Here is a 19,559-nt window from a genome sequence, read left to right on the forward strand (position 1 = left end):
AGAAAAAAGATCCCACCACGTTTTTCTCTAAAGAAAACAAAACCCAAGAGGTATCAGTCCCCTCCCCTCCGCCCCCCAGGTCCACTCCTCGGCTCCTTCGGTTCTAGCTCCCCAGCGGGGCAGCGAATAAACACACATAAATAAGGCACAATCCTATCTCACGCCAAGCGCACCGGTCCGCATACATATGAGCACCCACAGGCTCTCTGCTCTTCCGCCAGCCCTTGGCTGTACAAAGCCACCCAATCCCGACCACACGCGCCCGCAGCCCAGGCAGACCTCCCGGCCTGCCACCTCTCACCGGACTGTGCCCGGAGAAGGAAGGTTGGGGAGGCAGCTGCGCCCAAGCTGACAGCCTGGGCTCCGCTTTCTAGCTGACCCCCAACCGGCGCGGATGACCGCTGCAGCAGCAGCAGCAGCAACCAGAGAGCCCCGCAGTAACCCAGCGGCCGAGTGGCCAAAGCTAGCGCCACCCGCCTAAACCTCTCCCGCCCCAGGGCGCCCTGGCGGGAGGCGATCGCTGGGCGGTGCGTGTCCTTCCCGGGTTCCCTACATACACACACATACATAAACACACACACACACACACACACGCACACACACACACACACACACACACTCACCGCTTGACGAGCCTGGAGCTTGGGGTGGGTGTGCGTGCCTGGGGGGTGAGGGGTGTGCCTGGATCGGGGAAGGGGTGTTGCTGGGGAACTGTTGCTCCGGATCTCACGGCGGCAGCGGCGGCATCGCCCGGCAGTTCGCAGTACCCGCTCTCATCACCCTTAACTCCTCTCTGCCGCTAGGTTAGCAAATCACCACCGGCTGCGGCGCGTCCCACGTCAACGCCGAGCCCCCTCCCCTGCGAGGCCCCGGCGCCTCTCCATCTTTAGTGCTGGCGACCGAGCCCAGCTCTCTGCCCACAGCTGCCCCCTCCCCCCCCCTGGCTGGCCTCGGCCCGCCCACCCCGCCCCACCCCCGCCCTGGCGGAGTCCGTGCGCGCTCCTAGCACAGCCCTCCCTTCCCGGGCGCTCCCCTCCCTTCCCAGCGCTCGGCGCTCCGGGCTTCGCCTGACATCTAGCTGCTGCCCCGGCTCCAGCGGCCACTGCTCGTGGCTAGGCGGAGAGGGCAAAAGGTTGCAAGGAAGAAGAGCCGCAGAGGACCCGGCAACTCCCAAGGGGTCAGAAGAATGAGAGGGAGGCGCAGTCCCCACTTTAGCCCTGGGTTTTTCATTTCCACTGGGCATGCGGTGTATCCCGCGCCCCCAACTTCGGTGCTCAAGAACGGAGTTTTGTACCTTTTTCTAGTATTTGCACCAGTTCAGTGTGTGGCATCTAGCCTTTAAGTTTTCCTCAGGACTCGGGTTGCATCCTACCTTATCCTAGGCATTGATTTAAAACGGGTTGCTTCCCCAGTCCCAAACCAGGCCTCTCAAGCCTGCCCGAGGGGTGAGCGTTCGAGTTAGCGGGATTTGGCCAGAGGAGCCAGGGGAGATCTGGTAAGGGGGCGGCACCTCGATTTTTCTATCTGGATAGTTCCAAGCTGAGGTCAAGGCTTGAGTACAACTTTTAACACTCTCAATCTCAGGCATCGCCCCCCACCCCCCGCGCGCCCAACTTTCCCGGCCCTGGGAATCTTGATGGAAAGTTCTAAAGATCCTGCTCCTAGCTCAACTCAGCCTTCCCATGCTCGGGAAAGCTCTGGCCCTCTCTAGAATACTTTCCCCCCCTCAACAGCTCTCCATTTTTAAAAGGTATAGTTGAGATGACCAACCCTAGGGTAGAGATACCAAAGGAAAATGTGTCCTTCCTCCAGCTACTGAAAGCTGGGTCTCCTTTTCACACTGAGCTGGGGGTGGGGTGAGGCTGGAAGGTATTTTTCAGAGCCCGGCCTCTGGCAAAAGCCCCAGAGCATTGATGTTGGGGGTGTGGTGGAGAGCGCCACCCAGGGGTCTCAGAAAAGTTACCCACACAGCCCTACCTCAAGTCATGAGGTCTTCTTAGCTCCAGGCGACAGTTAGGGGTGCTGTGTCCTTGACTGGCAAGGGCTAAGTTTACACACCGACTACCCAGGGCTGCTAGTGAGGTGTTCATAATGACCAGGCATCCCATCCTAGCAAGGGACTTCCAGTTCTCAGACTAGCAGTGGGAGAGAGAAGTCAGAAGAAGAGAACAATAAAAAAGTGAAGGAAGAAAGCAGTGATTGAGTAACCCTCTAATAGGCAACATCACATGGATGAGGCAAGGGGAGTCGTTCCCCCCCCCCCGAAGTCATTTGGTATACAACAAAAAGGAATCCTGTTTAAAGGCTACCTGATTTTTCAAGCTAAGGCCAACCTTCTGTGATTCTGTGAGACAAGAGGAATTTGAGGAAAGTTAACAAAGAACTGCCATTAAAAAAAAAAAAAGCAAAAGTGGATGAGTATAAGGGACAGGAAAGCCCCCCATGGATGGGTGCCTTGCTAGGGGAATGGAACCACTGCACTTGTTGAGCTCCTGTCTAGGGTCCACAGCCACCTACCAGCCTCTCTCCAGCAGTCACCGGAGAAGCACACAATTAACCTCTGATCCTATTCTCCCATTAATCCTCAAATCAGAGAAAGAGAATCTGTGGACACAATGGGAAAGAAAGAAGGATTCCTGCCTGGCTCTGGCCTCCACCCACCCCCAACCATAGTCACTCTATGTGAAAATCTCCCTTGCTTCATAAACTCTGCCCATTAAAGAGCCCAGCCCTTGTTAGTAAGTGTTAAAGAGAGAGTAATGCCTGGATTTAAGAGGTGGGGAAGGTAACAGAAAGGGAGAAGGCAGGCGAGGTTGTGGGCTGAGTGCCAGCATTGGGCTCCGGAGCATTTCCACTTAGCGATGAAGGCTGGCTGCACAGCAGTTTGATAAGGTTTATTGGGCCCAGATAAAGCAGCAGCAGCCCCCACTCCCAAACCAGCACCATTTATAGCTAGAGCTGTGTCCTTGGGTCCTGGAAGGCTGATGAGAGATTTCATACGGTAATGCCTAAAACAGAGCAGACTGGAAAGAAAACCATAGGAATAATCTGTCTCTGTCTGTCTCTGTCTCTGTCTCTGTCTCTCTCTCTCTCTCTCTCTCTCTCTCTCTCTCTCTCTCTCTCTCTCTCTATCTCTCTCAAGAAGCACAAGACCATGGGGCATGATGGTGCCCAGCGTTCTGGAGATAGACAGGTCGAATTCCGTGAGTTCAAGGCTAGCCCCAGGCACCTTGTCTCAGAAACAAAACAAAATACAGAACCTTCATTTAAAGTTTCCTGACAAAATGCAAGAAGCCCCAGTCTCTGTCTTGCTGGAAGCTGAGACAGAGATGAGCTAACCCATGGGTAGCATTCCACTACAAAGTCCCTCACTCCTTCATCTCCTCTTTTCCCTATATACCTCCCAGCCATGTATCCTCTCCAAGCTCAGCTAGTGGAAGAGTATATCCAGGAAGGAGATGGTGGGTGTAATAACTCACTTGGAGCATTCCCTGTGGATCTTACCTTGTTACCTATATTTTTTTAGTTAGTCCTCCTAACAACCCTGTTGACGTTCTATGAGCATCCTTATTTGGGTACCAGGGGACGCTGAATCCTAGAGATTGTTTGAATCTGACTGGATGCTTTGAATCATGCTGTGTGACTGCACAGCTCAAGCCTGGATTATCTGGCCTTTATTAGGAGGAGTCAATGAAAAAAACCAAGGGCTTTTTAATTTCCCTTGTCTTTCTCTGCTGAGGACAGGGCTGAGTAGCAGTGTACTGAGCTGAGGACCCAGCAACTCCACTCTTTGGCGATCATACAAGGCTTTCTGCGCTTTCCTTCCTTCTCCAGAATCTCAGACTACTGGAAGGGAGGTTTGAATGACAATAAGAACATCTAGTAGATACTCAAGTGCTTGAGTATGTTTTACTTGCACGTGAATGTAAAGTCTCGGTTCTTTGGATTGAGGATGCAGTTTAATCCATAGACTTCTGGATTAGCAAACATCTAGCCCTGGGTTTGATTCCTGTGCACTGAGAACTCTGCGTGTGGTATCCATGCTCCCATACTGTGTATTCAATAAGTAAATTAAATAAAAGAACTTCATGGGACACATTTTCCGAATACCAAAGGGCAAAGTATTGAGGTGAAGTGTATGTTCTGGTAGTTAAGGCTCCGAAACCCCAGTGAAGATGGCTGTTTAGATGATAATTTCCATTATTCTTTTCCCACCATGAGGCACTGAACAGTGGAGACCACAAACTTGGGCATCACTTCTAGACCCCAAGGACACTATGGCTGGCACTCTAGCTGGCATTTTCGGGAACTATTGGTTAATTGAGACAGAGCTCCACTTATATAACCTCTTCAATCCAATACACCTTGCTAAAGAACAACTTTTCAAAGATGGACAGAGGATGGATTTTCTTTTTTAGCCCCAGCAGCCTTGGGGTCACTGTGACCCAAAGATCTTTGTGATCAAGGACACAAAAGTGTTGTCTTTCTTCTTTCTCTACCCAGCATATTGCAAATGGTGTTGGGACCTAATGTTGTCAACTCAAATAGCAAATCTGAGTTGTTATTAGTGCAAAGATGCCCTGAGGGGGTAGGCAGTGTGGATGAGATCTGCAAGGGACGTTATGGGGAAGTGTGTTTATAATTATAATGGGATTTAATGTACACTGGGACCAGATGATGGCAGCCATTTAAAAAAGAGATGCCTAATAAGAGAGGTCCCTTAATGACAGGCAGCAGGGCTCAGGTTATTATGGGAAAGTGCAGCATTTCATTGGGTGTCACAAACCATGTGAAAGGTTTTATAAGGTTTCCAACAAAGCGTTGGAGTAAGATATAGCTACTACTGTTATCAGCTACGGAGGTACATTGTTTTAATGCTGTTGTTTGGGGCTGTACACACACACACACACACACACACACACACACACACAGAGAGAGAGAGAGAGAGAGAGAGAGAGAGAGAGAGAGAGAGAGAGAGAGAGACAAAAGCATTGTCTGCCTTAGGCACAAACTCACGCAGGCCTCAGGCCAACACCGGGTAGCTTTGGGTGTTTCTGGAATCTGCTTTGTGCTGAGAAAGACAGCCTCAATTTCAAAACCAAACTTTTGTAGCTATCGAGGGGTGCATTTTCCATATAGTGTGCATGGAGGGAATCGGCATGACTCCCATTATAGGTAATGATAGTCCCACAGCTAAATCCCTAGGCACCATGCTGAAAATTAACCCCCAAGTTTTCATTGGGGAAATAATGGGGCCTTTAAAACAAACAAAACTCTACGTTTCTTTGTTGGGAGCTGGGGAAGAAGGGAAGCATGCCACTTTTTTTTTTTTTTTTTTGGTGTTCAGCTTTTACTAGGCAACTCTTCAGTCTATCCTTGCAGATTTACATTCCAAGGCTGCTTTGGGGACTGGAGAGATACTCGGTGGTTAGGAGCACTGGATGCTCATCCAGAGGACCTGGGTTTGGTTCCCAGCACCCACATGGAAGCTGGCCTATATGGGCATCAGGCACACACATGGTGCACGGACATACGTGCAAGGAAAGCACACACATACAATAAAAGAGAATAAATCTTTTTTTTACAAAAAAAAAAAAAAGAAATCATGCTTGCTACTCTTGCAGAGGACCAGAATTCTATTCCAAACACATTGGGCGGCTCACAAGTGCCCATAACTCTATCTCCAGGAGATCTAATGCCCTCTTCTTACCCCTTCAGGCATCCACAGTCACATGTAATTAATATATATATATATATATATATATATATATATATATATATATATATAAATCAGGGGTCAAGTGTGGTGGCACACCTTTAATCCAAGCACCTAGAAGGCAGAGGCAGGCCAATTTCTGTAAATTTGAAGCCAGTCTGGTCTACAAAACCAGTTTCAGGGTAGCTGGAGCTATGTAGTGAGACATTGTCTCAAAATAAAGAAAAGAAAGAAAGAAAGACAGGCAAGCAAACACAGCGGCACATGGCTTTAATCTAAGCATTCAGGAAACAGATGATCTATGAGTTTGAGACCAGTCCGATTTACTTGGCAATTTCCATGCCAGCCAAGGCTACATAGTGAGACTCTGTCCCCACAAGAAGCTCTAAACACACACACACACACACACACACAGAGAGAGAGAGAGAGAGAGAGAGAGAGAGAGAGAGAGAGAGAGGGAGTGCCGTAGCTATAGACAAAGCCTGGAAGAGTATAAAGTCACAGAGTAGGAGTACTTCCTACTCTGCCAAGTTGTATGATATTAGACATTTCTTTCCTGATAATAAAGGAATTTATGAAAATCACTTTATTCCCCTACTACTGGCTGCACCTGTGGTTACCATTGTCTGTTTGCAAAATAAGGTCTGGCCTCCTGAGGGTTCTTATAGCAGACTATGCCTAGAGACATTATAACTACATTTTGGTCAATGTTGGGCCACATCTATGACAATTTTGCCATAGGACAGTGCCTGTGAAACTGCAATCACCTGATAATGTCGTCAGTGCAGTCTTAGTCTGTATATGTACACTCACGAAATGATGAAATGGACTCCTAAGATGTTCAGAGTGGATCACTATCACTCCTTAGCACACACCATCATGTACCCTGACCCAGGGAGGAAAGGCAAGCCAGCAGAAAAATTGAGAGCTCTGTTTCCAGCTGCACAGTGTCTGGGGTTGTTCTTCAAACAGGAATTGTCAGGGACTGTGGAGATGGCTCAGCAGGCAAAGACACTTGCTGTCAAGCCTGAAGACCTGAGTCCCATCTCCAGGCTCCACATGGTAGGAGGAGAGAAACTGACTTTGGCAAGTTGTCCTCTGACTTCTACTTCCATGTTGTGTCCTATGCTTCCACACACAAGCATACATACACCCTGATGCATTTTCTTACTTATGTGTGGGGCCTGATGGAGCCATGTACACCTTTAACCCCAGAACTCTGGAGGCAGAGGCAGGTGACTTCTGCAAGTTCAAGGTCAGGCTTGTCTCTACTTAGGAAGCACCTGTCTCAAAATAAAATACATTTTTTTCTTTTAGGTTTTTTGACTATGTAGCTTTGGCTGGCCTGTAACTTGTCATGTAGACTAGACTGGTCTCAATCTCATGGAGATCTACTTACCTCTGTCTCCTGAGCGCCTGAGTACTAGGATTAAAGGTGTGAGCCACCATGCCTGGCTGAGAATCTTAAAGAAATTATATGTTAGGTTTTCACAAACCACAAGATGAAGTTATGTTGTTCAGTGACTGGTAGTTTAAGGCACATAATATTAAAATTAGAACAAATACTAATATCCTATAGATTAGCGTTTAAAATTTACATCCATTTTTTAAGATAACATGAAAGAGTGCCCAGGGCTTTTCCCTGGAGAACAGTTCACTGCATTGCCCTCTGTGCTGAGTAGGTGGGAGTCTGGAGAATACCCCAGGGCAGAGGCTGCTCTGGACTCCAACCCAGACTCTTGGTATGCTGCCTCCATTACCAGTTCAGTTCTTTTTTCTCTTTTGAAAGCCATTGCTAGATCTTTGAGTAATTTTCCCCACTCCACCCTCTGTCAGAATTAATCTCTCCCTCCCCCGTGAGTCCCTTTGCACTGTTTGGACATTTATCATCATACTGCCATCTGCCTTGTATCTGACTGAGTGTTGCATGTTCTGACCACCCCCTCCACTGGGAGCTTCCAGAAAGCCAGGCCTCAGTCCTGTTTAGTGTGGCACCGTCTCTCCCAGCCCCAGAGCCTGGCTGTCAAATTGGGTAAGCATATTTGAAGATAGACCAAGTGAATTCCTGTTATATGCAGAATGACTCATAAAAGTCTCCTGCCTAGAGCCCTCCATCCCCCTTTCCTACCTATGACCTGATCCACATGGTACAGATACTTTGGAATCAGGGCTGTGAGGATGAGAGGAATCTGGACCCTTAGGATACACTCTGATCAGAGGGACTGAGTACTGTGTCTACCACACAGGATCTGAGTGATCCTGCATTGCAAAATCCTCACTTGGAAACTGTGGGCCATCACACTGTCCACCTCTCTAAAGTCACCGGGAGAATGCACAAAGATCTGAAAGCCATCTGGGGTATTGCATGTTTATAGCGCCATGTTGAGACAGAAAGATGTCCCGAGTGGAGTTTAAAACCACCCTGGACCACTTAGTGAGACCTCCTTCCAAAAGCAAAACAAGGCCTTTGGAGGGGGGCTCAATAGGAAAGCATTTGCCTAGACAGGTGAGGGTCTGGGTTCCAGCTCATTGCTGAGAGAAGTGAAACATTAGATATTCTTAGCGTAAATATTTTTTAAAAGAATGAAGTAGTAGGTTGGGGATATAGCTCAGTTGGTAGTGCTTGCCTGGCATGCCTGACACCCTGGGTTTCATCCCCAGCATTGTATAAATGGGGCTTGCCTACAGCCTCAGTATTTGAGAGGTAGAGACAAGAGGATCAGGAGTTTAAGGTCATCCTCAGTTCATAGCAAGTTCTAGGCCAGCCTGGGCTACATGAGACCCTGACTCAAAAAAAAAAAAAAAAAAAAAGAGTGGCCTTGGATTCTACTTGTGGTTAAGCACAGTGGTTTGTGGCCCTGTTCTCCCAATCTGGACCCCTTTTTTTGGCAAAGATAAAGCTGGCAAATGAAAAGCAAGGCCAGGTGGGCAGAGGGTGGTGTTAATTTTCACCTTGTAGCATTCCATGTTTATTAGTGTGTACGGACGGTAAATGCAGCAGCCTGGTTTCCCTGAGTTAAGTAGCAGTCATGCCCAACTGGCTCTTCATGTACCATTACTCCAAGTGATTGAGCCAATTTTTCCCTCTGCCGTGAGTTTAAGTTGTAAACCTCTCAGCCAGACAGGGAGGCAATGATAGGCTGCCTGTTGTGGTTATTATTAACCTTTAGCATTATGCTCACAGGACCAGGGGGCCGCAAAGAAGCTGCTGGCTCCCATCTGCCCACTGTGCCCACCCAGCATTTCTTCCCAGGGAAGCAAGCATGGGAGTATTCCCTTTAGCCTAGCAAAGAGACTCATCTCATCAGCCTGTGATGAGAGGTCACTGTGCTGGGCCAATGAAGAAATGTGGAACAAGAGGGAACACACCTGCCAAGTACTAGGGAGGCAGAGTCAGGAGGACTGGATGTTCAAGGCCAGCCTGGACTACATGAGATCTTGTCTTTAGAAACAAACATGTCCAGAGGTGCCAGGTGTTGGTGGCGCACACTTTTAATCCCAGCACTCAGGAGGCAGAGGCAAGTGGAACTCTGTGAATTCAAGGCCAGCCTAGAGGAAGTTCCAGCACAGCCTCCAAAGCCACAGAGAAACCCTGTCTCAAAAACTCAAAAAAAAAAAAAAAAAAAAAAAAAAAAAAAAAAAAAAAAAAACTCCAAAAAACAAACAAAACTGAAAAATATGTCCAGAGGCTAGAGAGAGATGGCTTGGAGGTTAAGAGTGCATACTGTTCTTACAGAGGACTGGAGTTTGGGTACCAGCACCCATGCCAAGTGGTTCACAGTCTCCTGTAACTTCAGCTCCAATGATCCAACCCCCTCTTCCAGACTCATGCACACATGGTGGGGGGAGACATCACTGAGTTAATGCCAGTACTTGGGTGGCAGTGGCAGGCAGATCTCTGTGAGTTAAAGTCTACTTTGATGAGTTCCAGGACAACCAGGGCTGCATAGAGAGATGCTGTCTCAAAAATGATAATGAACTTTTTAAATAAAAAATTATTTTTAAGGGCATCCAGTGTTTTCTGTATATATTCACAAGATCTTATACTGGGCACTATGGAAAATCTGGAAAGGAGATCTTCTATGGATGCTGAAACTTGCTGAGACAATGGCTGTGGAGGTTTGAATGAGAATAGCCCCCATGGGCTCATATGTTTAAATGCTTAGTTACCAGGGAGTAGCACTATTTGAAAGGATTAGGATTAGGAGGTGTGGCCTTGTTGGAGGAAGTATGTAACTAATGTTGGCCTTTGAGGTTTCAAGAGCTCATGCCAGGACCAATGTCTCTCTCTTGGCCTGTGGATCAGGATGTAGCTCTCAGCTTCTGCTCCAGCACCATGTGTGCCAACACAATCCTGGCTTTGATGATAATGGACTAAATTTCTGAGACTGTAAGCAAACCCCCAATTAAATGCTCTCTTTATTATTAGAGTTGTCATGGTCAAGGCGTTTCTTCACAGCAGTAGGACAATGGCTAAGACAGAAGTTGGTATCAGAGAGCAGAAGTGATAGGCCTCACCATGCTTTTGTTTGGAGGAATAGGGAAGGCTTTGGGACTTCAACCAGGAAAGCAGTTGAATTTTTTTAAGCAGGGTTTAATGGGCCATTCTAGTAGGAACGTGGAAGACAGTAGTGCTAAGAGTGGTACAAATTATAACAGCCCAGCTCAAGAGGTTTCAGAGGAAATGAATATTAGTTTGTGGCCTAGAAACCATTCTTATACTAGTTTTTGGTGGCGGGGGAGCTTGTTTTACCCTTGCCCTAAAAATCTGCCTGAGGCTAAATTGAAGAGTTTTGGATTAATGGCTTTGGCAGAGATTTTAAGACAGCTTAGTATTGACACTGCCATGTGGTTACTAGTAACCACTCTTATGCAACTCTATAATGAGAAGGATCAAGTTGCACAAAGAGCAATTCAAAATGTACAGTTTTGAGAGAGAGGGAGCACCAGGAAAGGTGGTATTGGAGCCAAGTCATGTGTCCAAGGAGATAAAAAGTTTAAAGAAAAATCTGATACTAAATGGAATAAAGGGAGTGCGGCTTCAGGGCAAGACCCCACTAATCTTTCAACTTCTGAAAAGTAATTAAAGAAAAGTTTATGCAGTAAAGGAAACCATCAATAACAGAACGCTGACGCAAATGTAATTAAATGAGGAGGCCATGTCCCAGCTCTGTCAAGCAGCTTCAGTTGTGAGATTCTAGCTTTAGGGTCAAAGACAAGAAACGGGTTGTGGAATATCTATGACTGAAGAAAGCTGCCAAGGCCATGTGTGTGACATTGGTGTCCCTGCATGGAGACTTTGAGAAACAAAGTGGTGGAAACTGTAGAGGTGAAGCCTAGATTATATTGAAGACTCCAAAATGTCAGAGGTGTGGGAGACCTGACAAGGAGAGCTACAGACCTGGGTACAGAACCAGCCCGAGAGAGAGAAGTGTGTCACCGTCAACAAAACTTGAAGGAGTTGGAGATCTGAAGAGTACTTTAACATCAGACATGGAGTGCAGAATTTGGAGTTTTTCACGCTGGTTTTCAGTCCTGCTTTGGTCTAGTATTCCCTCACCATATTCCTTTTCTTCCCTTTTGGAATGGCAATGTGTATTCTGTGCCACTGCATGTTCGAGGCATGTGAACTGCTTTTTTTTTATTATTTTATAGGGGTTATTGTTGAGAGATTGCCACAAGTCTCAGAGACTTTGAACTTTGGAGTTTAAAACAGGGTTGAGACTGCGACAGACTATGAAGACTTTTGAAGTTGTACCAATTGTGGTTTTGCATTGGGCTATGACTACAAGGCTATAGGGACCAGGAATTGGCCTGTGGTGGCTTGAATAGGTTCATGTATTTGAACGCTTAGTCACCAAGAAGTGGCACTATTTGAAAACATTGGAAGGATTAGGAGGTGTGTACTTGCTGGAGCAAGTGTGTTACTAGGGGTGGACTTTGAGGTTTTAAATGCCCATGGCATGCACGGTGTCTCTCTCTTTTCAGCCTCTTCACCTGATCAGGGTGTAGCTCTCAGCCATTGCTCCAGCACCATGTGTGCCACCATGCTCCCTGTCATTCTGATAATGGACTAAGCCTCTGAAACTGCAAGCCAGGCCCCAATTAAATGCCTTCTTTTACTAGCATCGCCTTGGTCGTGGTGTCTCTTTCTTCATAGCAATAGAATAGTGACTAAGAAAAAAAATAAACATTTTTAAATAAAAGAAAAATTTAAAGGTATCCAGCACTCTCTGTTCATATTCACAAGATCTTAAACTGTGTATTATGGGATATCTGGGAAAGAGATCTTCTATGGATGCCTTGACGGTCAGAGATAATTTGTCAGCCAGAATTTCTTTTCTTTGTCATCTATTCATTAGCAGGATGCTGAGATGAGCAGCTGAAATTTGCCAGGTCATGCCACTTCCTAAGTGTAGCTAGGTCATCAAGACTATATATATATATATATATATATATATATATATATATATATATATATGACATTATAGATATTTATGACAGTCACTTCAGGAGCCAGGCATCCAGGCCTACAGGGACAGGAGAAAGTGTCACATAAGCTCCTCTCTGCCCCAGATCCACGGTTCTTAGTTCTGTCCTCCACTCACGTTCTCCTTCCTCCTTGTGGTATAATCACAAATTGGCAGGACCGCAGTTCCTTGTGTGGGCAGCTTGTTTTGATTTTCTGAACAGTTTGGTCTCTGCAAAATGTGAGAAGAAAAGAGGCCAGCCTCCCAACAGCCCATGGCATGGTGGGGGGTGGGGTGCGATGGGGGCCACTTCTCTGTTCAAAAGCCCGCTTTGCCTCAGTGATGGAGAAAGCTAAAGAATCCAGATTTCCCTCCTCAGGAAGCTTACTGTCTGATAAACAAAGACTAGAAACAGGAAAAGACTGGTGGAGGCTTGGGAGGGGGATACGTTGTAACCAACGGAGCCCTGCTCTGCTTTCTCCATCTGTCCTCATCTTGCTTTGCTCAACTGCTTCCCACAGTCTCTTGGAGAGACTCTGCCTACAGGATCCTGTAGTTCATGTGGAATGCCTATGGATTTGGTAGACTTAAAAACACTTTAGCCGTGGCTGCCATTTATTTTTGTCATGATATTTATTAAACAGTGCTCACATGGTAGTAACCGCAGCTGATATTGTATTGAGCACTGGCCCTCATCATCAGTCACTTAGTTATTCCTGCAAATAGTCCCAGGAGGTGGGTTCTCTTGCCATGCCCATTTCATGGAAGGAGAAGCTGAACCAGAGGACACACAGCCAGCAGGCAGCCTGCTCCTATAGACCCAGTATTTAGAGCCACTTTACCCTAGTTACTCTTCTTCTTCTTTTGTAGCTTTGAATGTCTTAATTACTTTTGGATTACTGTGAAGAGACACCAGGACCAAGGTAACTTATAAAAGGAAGCATTTACTTGGGGATTTGCTTAGTTTCAGACTGTGAGTCCATGGTCATCACCTCAGGGAGCATGGCAGAGGTCAGGTATGGTGCTGGAGCAGTAGCCGAGAGCTTACATGTGATCCACAAGTATGAGGCAGAGAGAAACACTGGACCTGGCTTAGGCTTTAGAAACCCCTAGTGGCACACCTTCTCTAACAAGACCACACCCCCTAATCATTCCAAAGCAGTTCTGCCACCTAGGGACCAAGCATTCAAATGTGTGAGAGAGACCGTGGAGGCCATTGTCATTTAAACCAGCACAATATGCATGCTGTGCGTGTGGTATGCCCACAGTACAGGTATACTCGCTCGTGCATGCACACATAGAAGCCAGAGATCAACTCCAGGTATCCTCTTCTCTTGATGTAATCTATCTCTAAACCTGGGGCTTGCCCTTTAGGCTAGACTGGCTGGCCAGCAAGCCCCCAAGATCCACCTGTCTGTGTGCCCCCAAAGCTGAGGTTACAGGTGTTTGCCACCACACCTGGCTTTCACATATGTGCTGGAGATCCAAACTCAAGTCCTGAGCTGGCACACCAAGCCCATTATCACCGAGCCAGCTCCCCCTTCCTTCCCTCCCCCTTCTGAGCTATCTTGCACTGCTCCTGCAGAGGCATTTGAGCCTTTCTTAGTGGAAGGAAGAGAAATGGAATGAGGCTGACTTCAAACCCAGTGGACTTTTTTCAAATCTAGCCGCCATGTCATCCTGAGCAGGTTAGAGGCTCTCTTTCTTGGGAATGGAACACTGGGAGCCTTGCCAGGTGGCCTTCAAGCAGCAGTGTGGGCAGAAAATAACTTTTGCTAAGACCCAGTTTTCTCAGTTTTCTACAGGTGGTGAAGAAAGAGGTTTCCCAGTGAACCCCACAAGGAAACCCGAGAAGTAAAGTGGAGCATCAGTTTCACCAGGGGCCACTTCTGGAGTGACAGACCCCAGCACTGATGGCCATGGTACCAGTTGTGACACTACTTGGATTTGGAAGGATGAGCGCAGGCATTGTGAAGAATGGACTCAAAGCAGTGCAGACAGGCCAAGGGTAATGTGTCTTCTGTTTCTCTTCATACCTTTTGCTTGTCCTCTGGCTTGATGGTACTTCGGATGGGTACTTCAAACCTACTCTGATTTAACTGGATCATTTTTACAGAGAGGACACAGAGCAGAGAAGTGCTACAATGTTCCCAAAGTCACAAGGCTAGTCAAAGTCAGGACATGGGACCAAAAACTAGTCTGGGGCTACCATGAGAATGTCATAGAAGGCATTGAGTTATTCTTGGAAATCTTCTGGAATTGTTTCCCTGCATACAGCATGAGACTTTTGGGAGTCTTTGGTGACAGCGTATGGAACAACTTGATGTTCAAAGCTAGCTCAGAGGATGCCCTAGTTTTTCTTTGGTTGCTGTGATGAAATACTCTATAAATGGGGGTAGGTATTCTAAGGTATTCTAAGGATTCTCTATCATGGTGGTGAAGTTGAGCAGCCTAGAGCGTGAGGTAGGTGGTCCCATCACATCCACGGTCAAGAAGCAAAGCACAGAAATGTCCTGTCTCCTTTCATACTGTCCAGCATCCCTTGCCTAGGGCTGGTGCCACCCACAGTGGGCAGGTCTTTCCATTTCAATTAAGCTAGCTAACATAACATAAGACAGGCATGCCCAGAAGCCCAACTCACATGCAGACTACAGAGCTTATCTGGTTAACAACCATCACAGAGGGCAATGAAACTGAGTGGCCAAATATGAGCTCACCAACAAGTGGAGCTGGAGAAGAGTGAGACTGAAAGTTTCCTGTGACTCTTAATCCAGCACCAATGGCCATAGTGTTGTAAGAAATCTTCCACCATCCTCGGTGTGACCAGGTAGAAGCAGATTTGGAGATTCCTATTATTTGTTCTATATTTATATTAGTGTGTGTGTGTGTGTGTGTGTGTGTGTGTGTGTGTGTGTGTGTGTGTGCATCTATATAAACACATACCCAGGGACAGTCATTTTAGCATATTAAAATGAATATATTTTAATTTTTTAAAAAATCATTATTTCTGTGTATTTGTATCTGTGTAAGTGAATGTGCACAGGTAGGTGCCCAAGTGGGCCACAAGAGGGCATCAGATCCCTTGGAGCTAGAGTTACAGGTGGGTTTTTTTGTTTGTTTGTTTTGGCATGGTTTTTGTTTTTGTTTTTAAATAAATTTAAAGTTACATTTATATTAATCGTTCCAAATTGACAAAGTGGATCATGTTTTACAGGGAAAAATAAAAGTTGGTTTTATTCACAACCCTTAAAAAATTCATCTGATGAGGAGGGACAATTAACAATGAAAGCTTTTTGTAAAGCCATATGGAGACCTGATACTGTGGAAGCATCCTAAAATATACACGTGTATGAAATAAATCTACATAAGATCACCAGATAATGAGGAAGATAGTGCTGCAACTAGACATCTTATGTCATCAAGTAAAAATCTCCAGTGCCAGGAATAGGTTACAACTAGTTGGGTTGTAACCCATATATCCCAAACCTCTGAAACATTACAGACTATTTCTAAGGCAAATGGTTACATTCAACGGCCTGATAATAAGTTCCTACTTCTGAAGATACCACTTACTTCTGCTATTGAACATGAAGAAATTGAGCTTGTACCTAACTAGTAGTCACTCCCCTACTGACTAGCATTCATTCATATTACTGAAAGGTAACTTGTACATTACCAGAAGACAAAAGTAGTCATCAATATCACCCTTGTATAAATCCTGTGACCTACAGTAGTGACTTGCTTTCAAGATATACTGGTACAATAGTGATATAAATGTTGTGGGAGTAACCAACCATCTTTTGATTGGATGTAATACTCACTCCATTAGTTGGTACCCAGATCTTCCCATATTTTACACTACTATAGTGATTAATAATCAGAATAAATAAGTCATGAACCCCAGGTTTTTGGTTTTTTTGAGACAGGGTTTTTCCATGTAGCTTTGTAGACCAGGCTGGCCTCGAACTCACAGAAATCCACCTGCCCTCTGCCTCCTGAGTACTGGGATTAAAGGTGTGCGCCATCACCACCTGGCTAGTTACAGGTGTTTATGAGTTGTGCTTAGACCTGAACTCTAGTCCTTGTGATAGAGCACTGTGAACTCAGCTCTGAGCCATTTCTCCAGTTAACTTGAAAACCATGATTCTGGCAGGCACAGTTGATGAATATGTGCCTTTAGGAGTTAGCAACGGTGACAGTCCCATGGAGAAGCAGTGTGGCACACATAAGGAATCACACACATGGTTGCAAACCCAGAACTGCTGTTTAACAGCTACATAAAGCTTGGCAGATTTTAACCTTCAGTTTTCTCACTTCTGAAGTCAGAGTTTCCAGGGTGAAGGTTCCAGGGTTCATCCCACCGTCCACTTGACAGGATTAATGTCCACTAAGGAGACACACCTTTGGGTACAGAAGTGAAAACATTTCTAGAGAGGTTTAACTGAGGAGCAAAGATTCAACCTGAATGGGGACAGCACTATTCCATGAGCTGGGATCCTGGATGAGAGAGAGAGGGAGAGAGGGAGAGAGGGAGAGAGAGAGAGAGAGAGAGAGAGAGAGAGAGAGAGAGAGAGAGAGAGAGAGAGAACACCAGTATTCATCTCTCTGTGTCGGGCAGTATGACTAGCTGCCTCAGCTCCTGTCACCACAGCTGGAGTTGCTGTTACTGCTGCACACTCCCTGTCTGTATTCCCTAAAACTGTGAGTCAAATAAACCCTTCCTCCCTTAAGGATATTTTGTCTCAAAACAAGAAAAGTAATTAGCACACCAGAAGTCAATGTAACCTCCATGATGTGAAGGAACTTAGCCAAGGTCCCACATTGGTAAAGGACCATGCTGGAAGTAAGTCTAGGACTGTCAGAGTCCCAAACCTGGCTCCCTCCTGGGCAAAGGGAAGTCTAGGACAGGCCTCTTAGATGGAACATCACCACAAGTACCACAGGTATTGCATAGCCTGCCCAGTCTATTCTTTTTAAAGTCATCATGTAAAGTCTGCCTGAAAGAATCATTTTAAATTGCATATAGGTTAATATTACATATGGCTTTAGTGATATACATGTTAGATTTCAGTTTTTTAAAAATAATCTTCTTCCACCCCCTCACCCATATCTAAAAATAAGATGCCAAAAATATTACCTGGGAGAGAAATGTAATGAAAAGCAAGAAAAACTATAAATTGACTATAGTCTATTGCAAGATGTGGATGGTTCCAGTTTATGGATACCCAATTCTTCAATGCTCCATCTTTAAAGGCAACTTTATTTCTAAGGGGACACATTCAAACAAGCTATCCCAGTAGCTGTACACGGGTGACTTTCTTTCCTAAGAAAGACTGGCTTACTATTGACTCTTTCCAAAAAGGGTTTTTGTTTTATTGAGTTTAACCATTAATGATAAGGAAAAGAAAATAATGATGGAGGGCTAGTACATTTTTTCCACTCTCAATATCTCTTGAGACTGTTCTGTAATGTCTATTTGCTGCTTTTTTTTTTTTTTGGTCCCATTGGGCATAGAATGAGCATGATGCAATGTCATGAACATTAGCTTCCTACTTAGAAGATCTGGATTCATTCCTGGCTCTATCAGATACTTCCTGTGTAACCTCTAGCAAGTCACTTGATGTCTCTGAGCTTTAATTTCTTCTGGCATAAAGCCAAGTGTGGCAGTAATCCCTATCATTTGCACTACTCTGGAAACTGAGGCATCAGGGTTACAAGTTCAAGGCCAGGCTCAACTAACAAGACCCTCTTTCAAAATAAAATTAAAAAGAGCTGGACTGAGCCGGGTGATGGTGGCACACGCCTTTAGTCCCAGCACTCAGGAGGAAGAAGCAGGTGGATCTCTGTGAGTTCGAGACCCACCTGGTCTACAAGAGCTAGTTCCAGGACAGCCTCCAAAGCCATAGAGAAACCCTATCTCGAAAAACAAAAACAAAAAAACAAAACAAAAACCCAGCTGGGCTGATCAGATGGCTCAGTGGATAACAGTGCTTGCTGCTAAGCCTATGACCTGATTTTGATCCCCAGACTCCAAAAAGGAAAAGACAGAACTGACTCCCTCAGGTTGTCTTCTGACCCCCACATTTGCACCATGGCATGTAGGGCCCCCAGAAGACATGCATATAAATAAGGTAAATAAATGTGTCTAATTTTAAATGTCTGGGCATGTGCACATGCTTGATTGTAGAGTGCTTTACTACTATTCATGAGACCCTGAGTTTAGCCACAGTGACACAGTATAAAATACCATAAATGGAAAAAACATCATGAAGATGTTATATGGAAAATGCCTTAGACTTTTGTGAGTGTTGCTTTGCTTTGTTGGGGGGGGGATGTTTGTTTTGAGACATGGTCCTCAAACTGTAATTCAGCTTGGCCTGGTGCTCACTGTGTAGCCCAGGCTGGACTGGAACTCACTATGTAACCAAGCTGGCCTGGAACTCACAGTGTAGCCCACGCTGCTCAAATGCACAGATATCTTCACCTCCACCTCTTAGATGTATCTTTATTTTAAACTCATTTTGCTTTACTCTTTAGAAGCGCCCTTTGGCCTATCTGTAAGTCACTTTCTGTCTGAGCAAGGTATTTCCCCTCAAGTTGGGATAACACAAAATGTTCAGCTGGCTTTATCCCTAATTCTGCTCCAACTTTCAAATTCTCTAGTATTCTGTGAACTGTATCAGATTCTCTGAAATTAAGCTGGGGGCTTCAGCTAGAGAGGTGTGGTGTGGGTGTTTTTAAAGCAAGGATTCTGTATTACAACTTTGATCTGTGCCATGTGATGATAGCCCAGGTGCTGGGGGACCCTCACCCACAGGAACATCCAAACTGGAATGAGGGTTAGAGCGAGCCAAGCAAGAGGTTCAGTATGGGCAGGAAACTGCAGGTTGCCTCTGCCAACGATGTTCTGTGGTTACAGAAAGAAAAGGAAATAACAGTGGTGAGGCTATGGCCAGCACAAAGGAAGGACTGACTACAAGATGAGGGGACATGTCAGCATACTTGGGGATAACTGTGACCCAAATTAGATGAAGAAGTGGGGATGAAGATTTGAATGTAGGCCTAGTGTGCAGGAGTTCTAAACACACCTACACCTGCCTTAACCACAAATCAGGCCTCAGTGCCACACACCTGGCCCCAAGCTCCCACTATGGCAGATCACCAGCTCCTGCCTTTGGGCCTTTGCACTTCTTCTCCGGGTGCAAAGTCCTCCTTCCAGCTCACAGTATTGTACTCTTGTTTCTACCGATCCCTATTTCCTTGCTGCCCCTATCCCAGTCACCCCTGCCTTGCCTGTTTTCCCAGCACTCGCTCATTTTAGAGGTTGTTTCCCTTGTTTTATTTGATTGTTCATTTCCTGAGCCTGCTCAGCC

This window comes from Cricetulus griseus, chromosome 4 (assembly GCF_003668045.3).
Source record: "Cricetulus griseus strain 17A/GY chromosome 4, alternate assembly CriGri-PICRH-1.0, whole genome shotgun sequence".
NCBI classification, from domain to species: Eukaryota; Metazoa; Chordata; class Mammalia; order Rodentia; family Cricetidae; genus Cricetulus; species Cricetulus griseus.